The following is a 15,856-nucleotide window of genomic DNA, read 5'->3' on the forward strand; positions in this document are numbered from 1 at the left end:
TCCACACAGTCAAAGGCTTTGGCATAGTCAATAAAGCAGAAATAGATGTTTTTCTGGAACTCTCTTGCTTTTTCCATGATCCAGTGGATGTTTGCAATTTGATCTCTGGTTCCTCTGCCTTTTCTAAAACCAGCTTGAACATCAGGAAGTTCACGGTTCACATATTGCTGAAGCCTGGCTTGGAGGATTTTGAGCATTACTTTACTAGCGTGTGAGATGAGTGCAATTGTGCGGTAGTTTGAGCATTCTTTGGCATTGCCTTTCTTTGGGATTGGAATGAAAACTGACCTTTTCCAGTCCTGTGGCCACTGATATAGATTATATTATATATAGATTATATTTCTTTGACCAACCATATACAATGGTGTTAAGTGAATAACAGGTACATAATCACAATATGAAAGATGTTTATCAGTTTTCACAATCAATAGCCAGACAAAAATTAAAAGATAATTGCAATTGCAAACCATAATGGGAACATGATTAACTTAACAATATAAAATAATTACATACAATTTCGGGGGGTCAAGCAGAGTGCAGTGGTAAGTGGAAGAGCATGCATGCTCATGTTTTCATCCTCCCAGCCAGTCTATGTCTTTTGGTTGCTGCATTTAATCCATTTACATTTAAGATATATATGATCCTATTACTGTTTTCTTAATTGTTTTGAGTTTATTTTCTGTAAAACTTTTCCTTCTTTTGTGTTTCCTGCCTAGAGAAATTCCTTTAGCATTTGTTGTAAAGCTGGTTTCATGGTGCTGAATTCTCTTAACTTTTGCTTGTCTGGAAAGCTTTTGATTTCTCCACCAAATTTGAATGAGAGTCTTACTGGGTAAAGTATTCTTGGTTGTAGGTTCTTCTCTTTCATCACTTTAAATGTATCATGCCACTTCCTTCTGGCTTGTAGTTTCCCTTGAGAAATCAGCCTGATGGGACTTCCCTTGTATATTTTTTGTCATTTTTTTTCCCCTACTGCTTTTAATATTTTATTTTTACCTTTAATTTTTGTCAGTGTGATTACTATGTGTCTCAGTGTGTTCCTCCTTGGGTTTATCCTGCCTGGGACTCTCTGTGCTTCCTGGACTTGATTGACTATTTTCTTTCCCATGTTAAGGAAGTTTTCAGTTATTATCCCTTCAAATATTTTCACAGGTCCTTACTCTCTCTCTTCTCCTGGATCCTTATAATGTGAATATTGGTGTCTTTAGTATTGTCCCAGAGGTCTCTTAGGCTGTCCTCATATCTTTTCATTCTTTTTTCTATACTCTGTTCTGTGGCAGTGATTTCCACCATCTGTCCTCCAGGTTATTTATCCATTCTTCTGCTTCAGTTATTCTGCTATTGTTTCCTTCTAGTGTATTATTCATCACTGTTTGTTTGTCCTTTAATTCTTGTAGGTATTTGGTAAACATTTCTTGCATCTTCGGACTTCCCTGGTGGCTCAGACAGTAAAGTGTCTTGCTTACAATGCGGGAGACCTGGGTTCAATCCCTGGGTCAGGAAGATCCTCTGGAGAAGGAAATGGCAACCCACTCCAGTACTCTTGCCTGGGAAATCCCATGGACAGAGGAGCGTGGTGGGCTACAGTCCACGGGGTTGCTCGTTGGACACGAGTGAGCGACTTCACTTACTACACTCACTCTTGCATCTTCACCATTGTTTTCCCAAGATCCTGGATCATCTTCACTATCATTAGTCTGAATTCTTTCTCTGGAACGCTACCTATCTCCATTTTATTCAGTTGTTTTTCTCGGATTTTATCCTGTCCCTTCTGTGATTGTGGTTTTCATTCTGTCTGCCCTCTGATGGATGAGGATAAGAGGCTTGTGCAACCTTTCTGATGGGAGGGACTAACTGTGGGGAAAACTGGGTCTTACTCTGGTGGGCAAGACCATGCTCAGTAAATCTTTAATCCAATTTTCTGCTGATTGGTGAGGCTGTTTTACTTCCCTGTGGTTTTACCTGAGGCCAAACTATAGTAGGGGTAATGGCAACCTCCTCCAAAAGGACTTATGCCAGCTGTGCCTCCCAGGACAGCTGCTTTCAGTGCCCCTGACCCCGCACTGACCCTGAAGCAGGGCATTGTTGACCCATGCCTCTACCAAAGACACCCAAACACTCACAGGCAAGTCTGGCTCAGTCTCTAACTCCTTTCTCCTGGGCCCTGGTGTGCACAACGTTTTGTTTATGCCCTCAAATAGTCTGTTTCCCCAGTCCTGTGGAAGTTCTGTAATTGCAAAATTCAGACTTGAATTAAAGAAAGTAGGGAAAATCACTAGGCCATTCAGATATGACCTAAATCAAATCCCTTATGGTTATACAGTGGAAGTGACAAAGAGGTTCAAGGGATTAGATCTGATACACAGAGGGCCTGCAGAACTATGGACAGAGGTTTGGAACATTGTACAGGAGGCAGTGATCAAAACCATACCCAAGAAAAAGAAATGCAGCAAGGCAAATGGTTGTCTGAGGAGGCCTTTAAAATAGCTGAGAAAAGAAGAGAAGCGAAAGGCAAAGGAGAAAAGGAAAGATATATCCATCTGAATGCAGAGTCCAAAGTATAGCAAATAGAGATAAGCCTTCTTAAGTAAACAATGCAAAGAAATAGAGGAACAGGATAAAATGGGAAATAAACCTATTTACCTCAGAATGGGACTTGAAACCACCTGGCTGGGACTGGAACCCAGGCAAACCCACGCTACCTGGTTTCAGGACCTAATGAAGCTCAGGTTCTTGATGTCTCATTGCAGAAAGAATTCAGTGAGAGACAAAGTAATAGGAAAATCTAAAGAAATGAATTTATTTAGATTCAGAGAGAAGCACACTCTACATACAGAGTGTGAGCCATGTAGCATGGTTAATTTTTATGGTTTGGGTAATATCATATGTTAATGAGTGGGAGAATTATTCCAACTATTTTGGGGGAAGGATGAAGATTTCCAGGAATTGGGCCACTTCCTACTCCTTGGTCTTTTGACAGTGCCTTGGAACTGTCATGGTTCCTCTGAGTGTGTCATTTAGCTTGTTGATTGAAGATTAAGGTCTAGTTAAAGCCATCTTCCAGGGCTTCCCTGGTGGCTCAGAGGTTAAAGTGTCTGCCTCCAATGCAGGAGACCTGGGTTCGATCCCTGGATTGGAAAGATCCCCTGGAGAAGGAAATGGTAACCCACTCCAGTATTCTTGCCTGGAGAATCCCATGGAAAGAGGAGCCTAGCGGGCTACAGTCCATGGGGTTGCAAAGAGTCGGACACAACTGAGCGACTTCACTTCACTTCATGTTAAAGCCATCTTGGACCCATTTGATTCTAATCTGTTTATGTTGTATCCCTGGGCTATGTCATTCTTTCAAAAGTTGTGCCCTGCCCCTTTCCCTCCTGTTACAGACAGACTAGCAGTCTCTTCAGGAAAATTAGAGATACCGAAGGAACTTTCACCCAAAGATGGGCACAATAAAGAACAGAAATGGTGTGGACCTAACAGAGCCAGAAGATATATAGAAGAGGTGGCAAGAGTACACAGAAGAACTGTACAGAAAAGGTCTTAATGACTTGGATAACCACAGTGGTGTGATCACTCACCTAGAGCCAGACATCCTGGAGTGTGAAGTCAAGTGGGCCTTAGGAAGCATTACTATAAACAAAGCTAGTGGAGGTGATGGAATTCCAGCTGAGTTATTTCAAATCCTGAAAGATGATGCTGTTAGAGTGCTGCACTCAATATGCCAGCAAATTTGAAAACCTCAGCAGTCCTGGCCACAGGACTGGAAAAGGTCAGTTTTCATTCCAATCCCAAAGAAGAGCAACGGCAAAGAATGTTCAAACTACTGCACAATTGTACTCATTTCTCATACTAGCAAGGTAATGCTCAAATTCCTTCAAGCTAGGCTTTAAAAGTATGTGAACAGAAAACTTCAAGATATACAAGCTGGATTTAGAAAAGGCAGAAGAACCAGAGATCCAACTGCCAACATCTGTTGGGTCCTAGAAAAAGCAAGGGAATTCCAGGAAAAAAACATCTATTTCTGCTTCATTGACTACGCTAAAGCCTTTGACTATGTGGATCATAACAAACTGTAGAAAATTCTTAAAGAGGTGGGAATACCAGACCAATTTACCTGCCTTCTGAGAAATCTGTATGCTGGTCAAGAAGCTACAGTTAAAACCAGACACGGAAAAATGGACTGGTTCCAAATTGGGAAAGGAGTATGTCAAGGCTGTATATTGTCACCCTGCTTATTTAACTTGTACGTAGAGTACATCATGAGAAACGCTGAGGTGGATGAAGCACAAACTGGAATCAAGATTGCCGGGAGAAATATCAATAACCTCAGATATGCAGATGACACCACCCTTCTGGTAGAAAGCAAAGAGGAACTAGAGAGCCTCTTGATGAAAGTGAAAGAGGAGAGTGAAAAAGCAGGCTTAAAACTCAACATTCAAAAAGTTAAGATCATGGCATCCAGTCTCATCACTTCATGGCAAATAGATGGGGAAAAAATGCAAACAGTGAAAGACTTTATTTTCTTGGGCTCCAAAATCACTGTGGATGGTGAATGAAGCCATGAAATTAAAAGATGCTTGCTCCTTGGAAGAAAAGCTATGACAAACCTAGACAGTGTATTAAAAAGCAGAGACATCACTTTGCTGACAAAGGTCTGTGTAGTCAAAGCTATGGTTTTTCCAGTAGTCATGTACAGATGTGATAGTTGAACCATAAAGAAGGCTAAGCATCAAAGAATTGATGCTTTTGAACTGTGGTGCTGGAGAAGACTCTTGAGAGTCCCTTGGACAGCAAGGAGATCCAACCGTAAACCTTAAAGGAAATAAACCCTGAAAATTTATTGGAAGGACTGATGCCAAAGCCAAATCTCCAATACTTTGGCCACCTGATGCAAAGAGCTGACTCACTGGAGAAGACCCTGATACTGGGAAAGATTGCAGGCAGGAGGAGAAGGGGGTGACAGAGGATAAGATGGTTGGATGGCATCATCAACTCAGTGGACATGAGTTTGAGCAAACTGCAAGAGATTGTGAAGGACAGGGAGGCCTGGCATGCTGCAGTCTGTGGATCCGCAGAATCAGACATGACTGAGCAATGAACAACAGCAATCTTGTCTCTTCATCTGGGACATAACTTTCTGCTTTTTTTATCGTGATTAACTTTCTGTAGTATGGTTTTTTAGTGGTGTGGGACTGTGCTTCTTGCTTCTTCAGTCTGGTCTCTGATGGATGAGGCTAAGAGGCTTGTGTAAGTTTCCTGATGGGAGGGACTGCCATGGGAAAAACTGGCTCTTGCTCTGGTGGGCAGGGCCTTACTCAGTAAAACTTGAATCCAATTATTTGCTGATGGGTAGGGTTGTGCTCCCTCCCAGTTGGTTGTTTGGCCTAAGGCAGCCCAGCCCCTGGGTCTAGGGACAGTGTTTTAAAATTATTAGTGAAAAGGAAATGATATGCTTGGGTAAATCTGAAGTAAGTCTAACCGGGTAAAAGTAGGTTTACAATCCAAATTATATAGAGATAGTTTTCCAAGTCAGAGACATAACTGGACAGGTACTTACATAACTTTGTCACTACAACATACACGTGAGGACATAGGCAGCTATCCATCACTTAGTGTAAACATATTTTTTTGCTTAACCTATGAAGGAACTCAAAGAATGATATCTATAAGGAAGTTGTTCATACCTGTTGTTTTCCTAGAAGAAGAAACAAAATAAACCAATGAACCACAGTTACAGGAGCTGTCTAATCATTAATGATACAGAACTGGAACTGATTATCTTCATTTAATCTGACAGGTAGGTCACCAGTGACTCAGGAGAGCAGCTGCAGTGCTCCGTCAGGGCCTGGCCCAGTGGACGTGGCACCAGCACTGAATGTGCTGCTAGTGGGCTGGCTCTGTGCTGACCTTCCCTGGGCCTCGCTTTGTTTCTCCCTTGAGCTGTGTGTTGAGTAAAGGAGCTTGCTAAATCGTGGCTGTTATTAAATTAGGAAAAGTCAGCCTGATTGCTTCTCTCATGTCCCTGGCCCCAAATGCCCAAAGCTGAGTTCAGTGTACCTGCCTGTGTACCCAGAATGCCCTGTGCTCACCTACTCCTACACCACTCACTGTGCTGCCTTGCAATTGGTAGCAATCGTGTCTGTCGGCCCAGTGGACTATATTACCTTCACGAAATATTTTACCATTAAAGAGTCTCCAGAAAATCTGCCTTTTCAGTTGGGAGATACTACATTCCCACTCTATTCATAGCAAGTGTGTTAGTCACTATGTTGTGTCCGACTCTTTGCAACCCTGTGGACTGTAGACTGCCAGGCTGATCTGCTCATGGGATTCTCCAGGCAAGAATACTGGAGTGGGTTGCCATTTCCTTCTCCAGGCGATCTTCCCAGTTCAGGGATCAAACCTGGATCTCCCACATTACAGATAGCAGATTCTTTACCATCTGAGCCACCAGGGAAGCAGTTCATAGCAAAGAGGCTTCTTACTGTTAAACTCTTGAGAGTCCCTTGGACTGCAAGGAGATCCAACCAGTCCATTTTAAAAGAGATCAGTCCTGGGTGTTCATTGGAAGGACTGATGCTGAACCTGAATCTCCAATACTTTGGCCATCTCGTGCGAAGAGTTGACTCGTTGGAAAAGACCCTGATGCTGAGAGGGATTGGGGGCAGGAGGAGAAGGGGAAGACAGAGGATGAGATGGCTGGATGGCATCACTGACTTGATGGATGTGAGTCTGGGTGAACTCCGGGAGTTGGTGACTGACAGGGAGGCCTGGCGTGCTGCGATTCATGGGGTCACAGAGAGTCGGACATGACTGAGCAACTGAACTGAACTGAACTGAGAGAGCAATAGTTTGAAAATTATTTATAAATCACTAAGGAAGTTCAGTGGGTTTCCCTGGTGGCTCAGGGGTGAAGAATTCGCCTGCAAAGGCAGGACAGGTGGGTTTGATCTCTGGATCAGGAAGATCCTCTGAGAAAGAAATGGCAACCCACTCCAGTATTCTTGCCTGGGAAATCCCATGGACAGAGGAACCTGATGGGCTACAGTCCATGGGGTCGCAGAGTTGGACACGACTTAGAAACAACAACAAGGAAGTTCAATAGTCAAGTTTTCTAGAGAACTTTTCAATCTATGCACTAAGCTTAAATAAATGTCTACACCAGAGTTGAATTAAATGATGTTAATGTCATTTTACATTATTTAAGGTAGAGAGTCTCTTCCCCATTTCTGTATCTACTGTGTTTCAAGGTTCTTAACATATCACTCAGTAAATATATGTTCAATGAATTAAGACATATGTAAATGTAGATCCAGTATAGTTCTCCTTTAGTCATTCACCAGAAACCTCAGTTTGAAAGTGACTTCAATCTACCTTTTTTAAAGAGCCCATGCATATTTGAGATATGTTGCCTAACAGCTACAAAACCATCAGTTTCTATAGAGTTGGTAAGCTTTATGCAGAGCCTTAAACAAGCATACACCGTAGGCCTAAATGAATATTTGGTTTGTAGTAAACAAAGGGATGAATTCTATAATTCAGTGTCCTTTATATAAAGATACATAATAATGATTTTTTAAGAGAGTCCCTTGGACACCAAGGAGATCAAACCAGTCAATCCTAAGGAAATCAACCCTGAATATTCATTGGAAGGACTGGACTGGTGCTGAAGCTGAAGCTCCAATACTTTGGCCATGATGCAAAGAGCTGACTCATTGGAAAAGACCCTAATGCTGGGAAAGATTGGGGACAGAAGGAGAAGGGGGTGACAGAGGATGAGATGGTTAGATGGCATCACCAACTCAATGGACATGAGTTTGAGCAAACTTCAGGAGATAGTGAAGGACAGGGAAGTCAGGGGGTTGCAAAGAGTCAGACACAAGTTAGCAGCTGAACAACAACAAGATTTATTACAGGAAAAAATTTGTATTCCTGAAAAAAACTTGTGTGCTTCTTTTCATTAGGCAGTAAGAACTTGTTTTCTTTGACTTCACTTCCTGGAAGAGCAAAGTGAGGCCATTCCAAGAATATCTTAATTGGTGTCCCTTTGTTTCTCCTCTTTCAAACCAATACTTCTACACTGTCACCAGAATTACTGATAATCCACAGATCACAGGACTAGATCCCATGCCCCAGTTTATTTTCCTAGGAATAAAGCCCCAATCTAGTTTCCAATATTTAAGCCCTAATCTATTCTTCTCTTTATGCCCCTCTCTTTCACTCTTTCGCTTGCCTTTACTGCAATTTGTGTGCCATGTTTCAACCATAAGATTTTCTCATACCCTCAGCACGTCTTGCTTATTCCGACCTCCATGACGTTCCTGATGTTATTTCCTCCACCTTACAATGCTCTTTCCTCTTTTTATTCCAAGTATTATTTCCCTTAATTCCCAGATCAAAGATTTTATCCTTTGATCTTGCACTACCTGTGTTTGAATCAAGGTTATTTGACTTCTTTAAGCCTTGGTTTCCTCATTGGCAATACTGTTGTTTCATATCTGATAGAGTTGTTGTGACGAGGCTTGTGAGTACTCAACAAATATTAGCTCTTAGAATTAATAAAATTTCTTCTATTTACCTGAAATATATTTTTGTCATTCTCTATAGCTTAATTTATGTACTTAGATTATTTGTGCCATGGTCCTAGAATAGAATCCATTTCAAAGTTCTCTTGATCCCCTCCTCACATAATCCACAACCTAGATAACTGACTTTAGTTTTGCTGTTGTTATTCATTTGACATTTAACACTGTCTTAATGTAGCCATTGTAATTTTCTGTTCTCCAGATTGGCTTAGGACAGTGATGGTCGTTTCTTTTGTGTGTCTGTATGTATACGTCTCTGTGTAATATTTCTGCCATGGATTTGAATTTAGAATCTGCCAAATTGATATGTGCTTGTATTTGCAAAACTAGGAACTGTTCAATCAATGGTAGCATTGTGCATTATATAATTTAAGCTTACATATCATACCCTATTCAGGTCTCACAATAATCCTATTAGATAGGTGGTGGTATGCCTGTTGTTATCATTATACCAAACAATGATACTGATTTAACTAACACAGATGGCTATGCCATCAGAAGAGCATTTTGTAAGAGACCTAAGTATGCTGAAATTTCTCTAAGTTTCTTATTCTCTTTCGCAATAAAGCCATTAATTATCCTTTTCTCCCAAGATTGTTTCTCTGCTTATGAGTCGATGTTTACGACTCTCAGTGGGTCTTTGTTTCAAGATCTGTATCTTTGTACTTGGCAGCCATTTGCTCAGAACTAATGTCATGTTATGTCATCTGACACACAATGTCAGAACCACTTTCAAACTCTTGTATAAATCCCTTTGTTCTTTTGATATGAGGAAAATATGTAATGTATATGGAAGGAAACATAAAATCTGAATGGGAAATCTTACAGGAAATATTTCTGATCATGAGCATGACAGATTACAAATTTGAGTAGGTACTATATTCCTCACCAACACAGCAGACCAATGAAGCAGTAGTTAATATTGTTAAACACTGTATAGCTTGGGTCTTATTGTGGACATTGTTTAGTATTTTTCTGTTTCAAGGAACATATATCATTTCTGTTTGTATGGAAAGTATATCCTTTCAGTTGGGAGGGGCTATTATATTCCTTTCTTATTCAGCTCAAATATATCTCTCAGTATTATCCAAAGATCTTATGAGGCCAGTCAACTTTAGTTTGTCATACACTACTTGAAATAAATTATTTTGGATATATTCCAAATATATCCTAGATATAGCCTGAAAATTATTTATAAATCTCTAGAAAGTCAAGGCTATGGTTTTTCCAGTGGTCATGTATGGATGTGAGAGTTGGACTGTGAAGAAAGCTGAGCGCTGAAGAATTGATGCTTTTGAACTGTGGTTTTGGAGAAGACTCTTGAGAGTCCCTTGGACTGCAAGGAGATCCAACTAGTCCATTCTAAAGGAGATCAGTCCTGGGTGTTCATTGGAAAGACTGATGCTGAAGCTGAAACTCTTAATACTTTGGCTACCTCATGTGAAGAGTTGACTCATTGGAAAAGACCCTGATGCTGGGAGGGATTGAGGACAGGAGGAGAAGGGGATGACAGAGGATGAGATGGCTGGATGGCATCACTGACTCAATGGACGTGAGTTTGAGTGAACTCCAGGAGTTGGTGATGGACAGGGAGGCCTGGCGTGCTGCGATTCATGGGGTCACAAAGAGTCGGACATGACTGAACAACTGAACTGAACTGAATGAGGTTCAAACAAACAAGTTCTCTGGAGAATTTTACATTTTATTTCCTAAGATTAAAAACAGGTTAATTGAATGATGTTGAGGCACCCACAGAGAGATGCTACACATATAAAGACATGATCCTGTCCCACAGCTTGCAATCTAAAATTAGATATACACAGGCAAGCTGGAAAAACATAGCATGCTTTTTTTTTAAGACCAAAAAGAAATGATGGGAGAGAAAAATGAGAGTGGTAAATCAAAAAATCAAAGGGAACTGACACATATTCTATCTTCTGCCTTTTATTTGTAGCCTTAATTATCTTTGTCAGAAATGATCACACTGTTGAAGTCAAAGAGGGAAGCTGTCTGATAGCCTCTAAAGGGTGACAGGACACTAATGGGATTGCTATGCACAGTGTCCTCTGCTTTGGAGGTCCCCGAACTCCTTTTATCCCTGATTTGTCCCTGAGTGGCTGACTCTGGGGTACTCAAATTTACCTTCAAGCTTAGTACTGGAGATGAGCACCAAGCCACTATGTTAGGAAACACTCCCTCCAGTTGCCTGCAGAATTTGGGAGTAGTGCACTGTGGCAGGCCAAGAGGTCTGGACTTGAACCCAGCCATAGCTTCCCACGTGAACTTCAGACTGAGAGCTCACTATTAACCCCCAACCTATGTGGTTAGTCTATAAGTCTGTCTGGCCTTCTCCCTGAAGTCAGGTTAAAAAAGAAAAAAGCACCTCCAATGTGCCAGGCTTCATGCCCATGTTAGGAATACAGATAAATAGAATCTAGACTTCCCCCCCCCCGCTACCACTCCAGTATTCTTGCCTGGAGAATCCCATGAACGGAGAAGTCTTGCAGGCTACAGTCCATAGGGTCTCAGAGTCGGAAACACCTAGCATGTAGACTCTCTTTTGGAGCTTATAACTTATTTTGGAGAGACAGCTTCAGTTCAGTTCAGTTCAGTCGCTCAGTCGAGTCCTACTGTTTGCAACCCCATGAATCCCAGCACCCCAGGCCTCCCTGTCCATCACCAACTCCCAGAGTTCACCCAGACTCACGTCCATTGAGTCAGTGATGCCATGCAGCCATCTCATCCTCTGTCGTCCCCTTCTCCTCCGCCCCCAATCCCTCTCAGCAATAGAGTCTTTTCCAATGAGTCAACTCTTCGCATGAGGTGGCCAAAGTACTGGAGTTTCAGCTTTAGCATCATTCCTTCCAAAGGAATCCCAGGGCTGATCTCCTTCAGAATGGACTGGTTGGATCTCCTTGCAGTCCAAGGGACTCTCAAGAGTCTTCTCCAACACCACAGTTCAAAAGCATCAACTCTTCGGTGCTCAGCCTTCTTCACAGTCCAACTCTCACATCCATACATGACCACAGGAAAAACCATAGCCTTGACTAGACGGACCTTTGTTGGCAAAGTAATGTCTCTGCTTTTGAATATGATATCTAGGTTGGTCATAACTTTCCTTCCAAGGAGTAAGTGTCTTTTAATTTCTTGGCTGCAGTCACCATCTGCAGTGATTTTGGAGCCCAGAAAAATAAAATCTGACACTGTTTCCACTGTTTCCCCATCTATTTCCCATGAAGTGATGGGACCAGATGCCATGATCTTCGTTTTCTGAATATTAAGCTTTAAGCCCACTTTTTCACTCTCCACTTTCACTTTCATCAAGAGGCTTTTGAGTTCCTCTTCACTTTCTGCCATAAGGGTGGTGTCATCTGCATATCTGAGGTTATTGATATTTCTCCCGGCAATCTTGATTCCAGTTTGTGTTTCCTCCAGTCCAGAGTTTCTCATGATGTACTCAGCATATGTTAAATAAGCAAGGTGACAATATACAGGCTTGACGTACTCCTTTTCCTATTTGGAACCAGTCTGTTGTTCCATGTCCAGTTCTAACTGTTGCTTCCTGACCTGCATACAGATTTCTCAAGAGGCAGGTCAGGTGGTCTGGTATTCCCATCTCTTTCAGAATTTTCCACAGTTGATTGTGATCCACACAGTCAAAAGCCTTGGCATAGTCAATAAAGCAGAAATAGATGTGTTTCTGGAACTCTCTTGCTTTTTCCATGATCCAGTGGATGTTTGCAATTTGATCTCTGGTTCCTCTGCCTTTTCTAAAACCAGCTTGAACATTAGGAAGTTCACAGTTCACATATTGCTGAAACCTGGCTTGGAGAATTTTGAGCATTACTTTACTAGTGTGTGAGATGAGTGCAATTGAGCGGTAGTTTGAACATTCTTTGGCATTGCCTTTCTTTGGGATTGGAATGAAAACTGACCTTTTCCAGTCCTGTGGCCACTGCTGAGTTTTCCAAATTTGCTGGCATATTGAGTGCAGCACTTTCACAGCATCATCTTCCAGGATTTGAAAGAGCTCAATTGGAATTCCATCACCTCCACTAGCTTTGTTCGTAGTGATGCTTTCTAAGGCCCACTTGACTTCACATTCCAGGATGTCTGGCTCTAGGTCAGTGATCACACCATTGTGATTATCTGGGTCGTGAAGATCTTTCTTGTACAGTTCTTCTGTGTATTCTTGCCACCTCTTCTTAATATCTTCTGCTTCTGTTAGGTCCATACCATTTCTGTCCTTTATCGAGCCCGTCTTTGCATGAAATGTTCCTTGGTATCTCTGATTTTCTTGAAGAGATCTCTAGTCTTTCCCATTCTGTTGTTTTCCTCTATTTCTTTGCATTGATCGCTGAAGAAGGCTTTCTTATCTCTTCTTGCTATTCTTTGGAACTCTGCATTCAGATGCTTATATCTTTCCTTTTCTCCTTTGCTTTTTGCTTCTCTTTTCACAGCTGTTTGTAAGCTTAAGAACAAACTATGTTGTTCAATAACATAACGTGGTAAATGTAGTAGCAGAGGAGTGGTGAGGGTGAAGGCCAGAAGAAGAGTATCCAGCCCAATGTGGTGCTTGGGGGTTGGGGACAAGGAGACAGGGGGTAAGTCTGAGAGCAGGACAGAAACCAGGAGAGTTACCTCCCTGAAGCCAAGAGAGTGTGTTGAAAAAAAAGAGAGAGAGAGGAGGAAAACAGAGTCGGATCCTTCAGCTATTGAACAGTATGGACAAGAAAGTCCATTGGATTGACAGATGGAGGTCATTGGTGACTGTTGATAGGGCAATAATTGGGGAGGTGCAGGTGTGGAAAGTCAATATAGTACTCATGCTGAGGAATTAAAGGGAAGTGGAAATAAAAATCTTTGCTGTGAAAAGAGTAAGTTGGAAATCTGTCATTGAGGGAAAATTTGTCTTGACTTTTAATCAGAAAAACAGGTTTCTAATTGGAGAGAAATGAGCTGGTTGAAAATAAAGAGGTGAATGATGGATCAAGGGAACAGGTTTTTGATTCCAGTTCCAGATCCCACTCTTCTTCCTCCTAAGGTGGCCTCTGTCTCCTCCTGATTCTATTAGCTCCCTCCTCTCACAGATGGACTTTGCTTCTAGTCTCCCTTGTACAGACTCAGCTGTAGCTCCCTAAAACATGACAGTGACACCAACTGAATGTCAAGAACCATGGCTGCACGGGAATCCTGACCAACTTGATTCTCACAGTATTTACTAATCTACAAAGAACTGATACACCTTTCCAATGACAAAAATTACTTTTGTCTACCACCTAGAGCATCTTTTCCTGGGTCAAAGTGCCTGGGGGTTCAACTAGTAATTGGGAGGTTGTTTGTTCAAAATGGATTATAACAAAGAGGTCATTTGTGAGTTATTTAATCCAGCAGCTAGGCAATGGCAACCCACTCCAGTACTCTTGACTGGAGAATCCCACGGGTGGAGGAGCCTGATAGGCTGCAGTCCATGGGGTCCCTGAGGGTCGGACTGAGCGACTTCACTTTCACTTTTCACTTTCATGTGTTGGAGAAGGAAATGGCAACCCACTCCAGTGTTCTTGCCTGGAAAATCCCATGGACGGAGGAGCCTGGTGGGCTGCAGTCCATGGGGTTGCACAGAGTCAGACATGACTGATGCGACTTAGCAGCAGCAGCAGCGAAACCTGAGAGTAAGCCCTTTCTAGTGACTGGAGGACCCACATCCACTTTAGAGCACTTGCCAAAGTTTCTGCTGACAAAATTTTCTAGATTCAAAGCAGACCATTTTTTCCCCACCTTTATTACTTACAATGATGTTTCAGTGAGCTCCATCAGAAATTGCACCCTCATCTTTCTCTACCAGCAGTGTGGATATTCTTAGCAATAATATGATTTTTGGTAGTTTCAGCTCTTGGTGTGATAGAATTTCCAAGTTATAGAAGGTGATTTCCTTTCACATTTCTTCTAATGAGTGTACCTCTTCTTTCATTCGTCTGATTTCTTTTTTATACTCAATTCAGTAATTTAATGAAAATACTAAAATGAAATATTTTCTTTTAAACAATGGAATTTCCATCCTCATTTTTTTTAAGAGAACAAATTTAGAATCTAATAGAAAATCATCACAGCCAGATAAAACACTGGGATTGGATATTTACTGTACTCACTGTAATGCTTATGTTTATATGATTAGCAGAGAACTCATTAGAAGCCTCTTGAGGAAAGAAATGTGTCTCTCAAGTATCTTCCTCACATCCAGATGCACTTGGTATGTATTCAATAAACGTATGGATGGACTGACTTTAACTAGAGAGTTCTATTAGAGTGAATGGTGGTTTGTCGTCTAGGATAAGATCTGTCTTCCTAACACACAGTCCTCAGTCCCCAGTCTTGCTCTTTTGCCTAATGAACTACATAAGGCAACTTGTTTTCCAAAATATCAATATTATTCTCTTCCTACCAAGATAGGGGCAAAATGGCACTTATGTGGGATTCTGCAGGTTTAAATTTGAATTAAATGAGAATAAAGTACCCAGTCCACAACCAAAAATATATTTAACATGCCTTAAAGTTTACTGAATTAAAGAATGAATTGGACAATCATTTGAGACTGTTCTATTGACTGTGGTTCAGACCATGAACTCCTTATTGCCAAATTCAGACTTAAATTGAAGAAAGTAGGGAAAACCACTAGACCATTCAGGAATGACCTAAATCAAATTCCTTATGATTATACAGTGGAAGTGAGAAATAGATTTAAGGGCCTAGATCTGATAGATAGAGTGCCTGATGAACTATGGAATGAGGTTCGTAACATTGTACAGGAAACAGGGATCAAGACCATTCCCATAGAAAAGAAATGCAAAAAAGCAAAATGGCTGTCTGGGGAGGCCTTACAAATAGCTGTGAAAAGAAGAGAAGTGAAAAGCAAAGTAGAAAAGGAAATATATAAACATCTGAATGCAGAGTTCCAAAGAATAGCAAGAAGAGATAAGAAAGCCTTCTTCAGCGATCAATGCAAAGAAATAGAGGAAAACAACAGAATGGGAAAGACTAGAGATCTCTTCAAGAAAATCAGAGATACCAAGGAACATTTCATGCAAAGACGGGCTCGATAAAGGACAGAAATGGTATGGACCTAACAGAAGCAGAAGATATTAAGAAGAGGTGGCAAGAATACACAGAAGAACTGTACAAAAAAGATCTTCACGACCCAGATAATCACGATGGTGTGATCACTCACCTAGATCCAGACATCCTGGAATGTGAAGTCAAGTGGGCCTTAGAAA

Source organism: Bos indicus, chromosome 14, assembly GCF_029378745.1.
Source record: "Bos indicus isolate NIAB-ARS_2022 breed Sahiwal x Tharparkar chromosome 14, NIAB-ARS_B.indTharparkar_mat_pri_1.0, whole genome shotgun sequence".
Taxonomy (NCBI): domain Eukaryota; kingdom Metazoa; phylum Chordata; class Mammalia; order Artiodactyla; family Bovidae; genus Bos; species Bos indicus.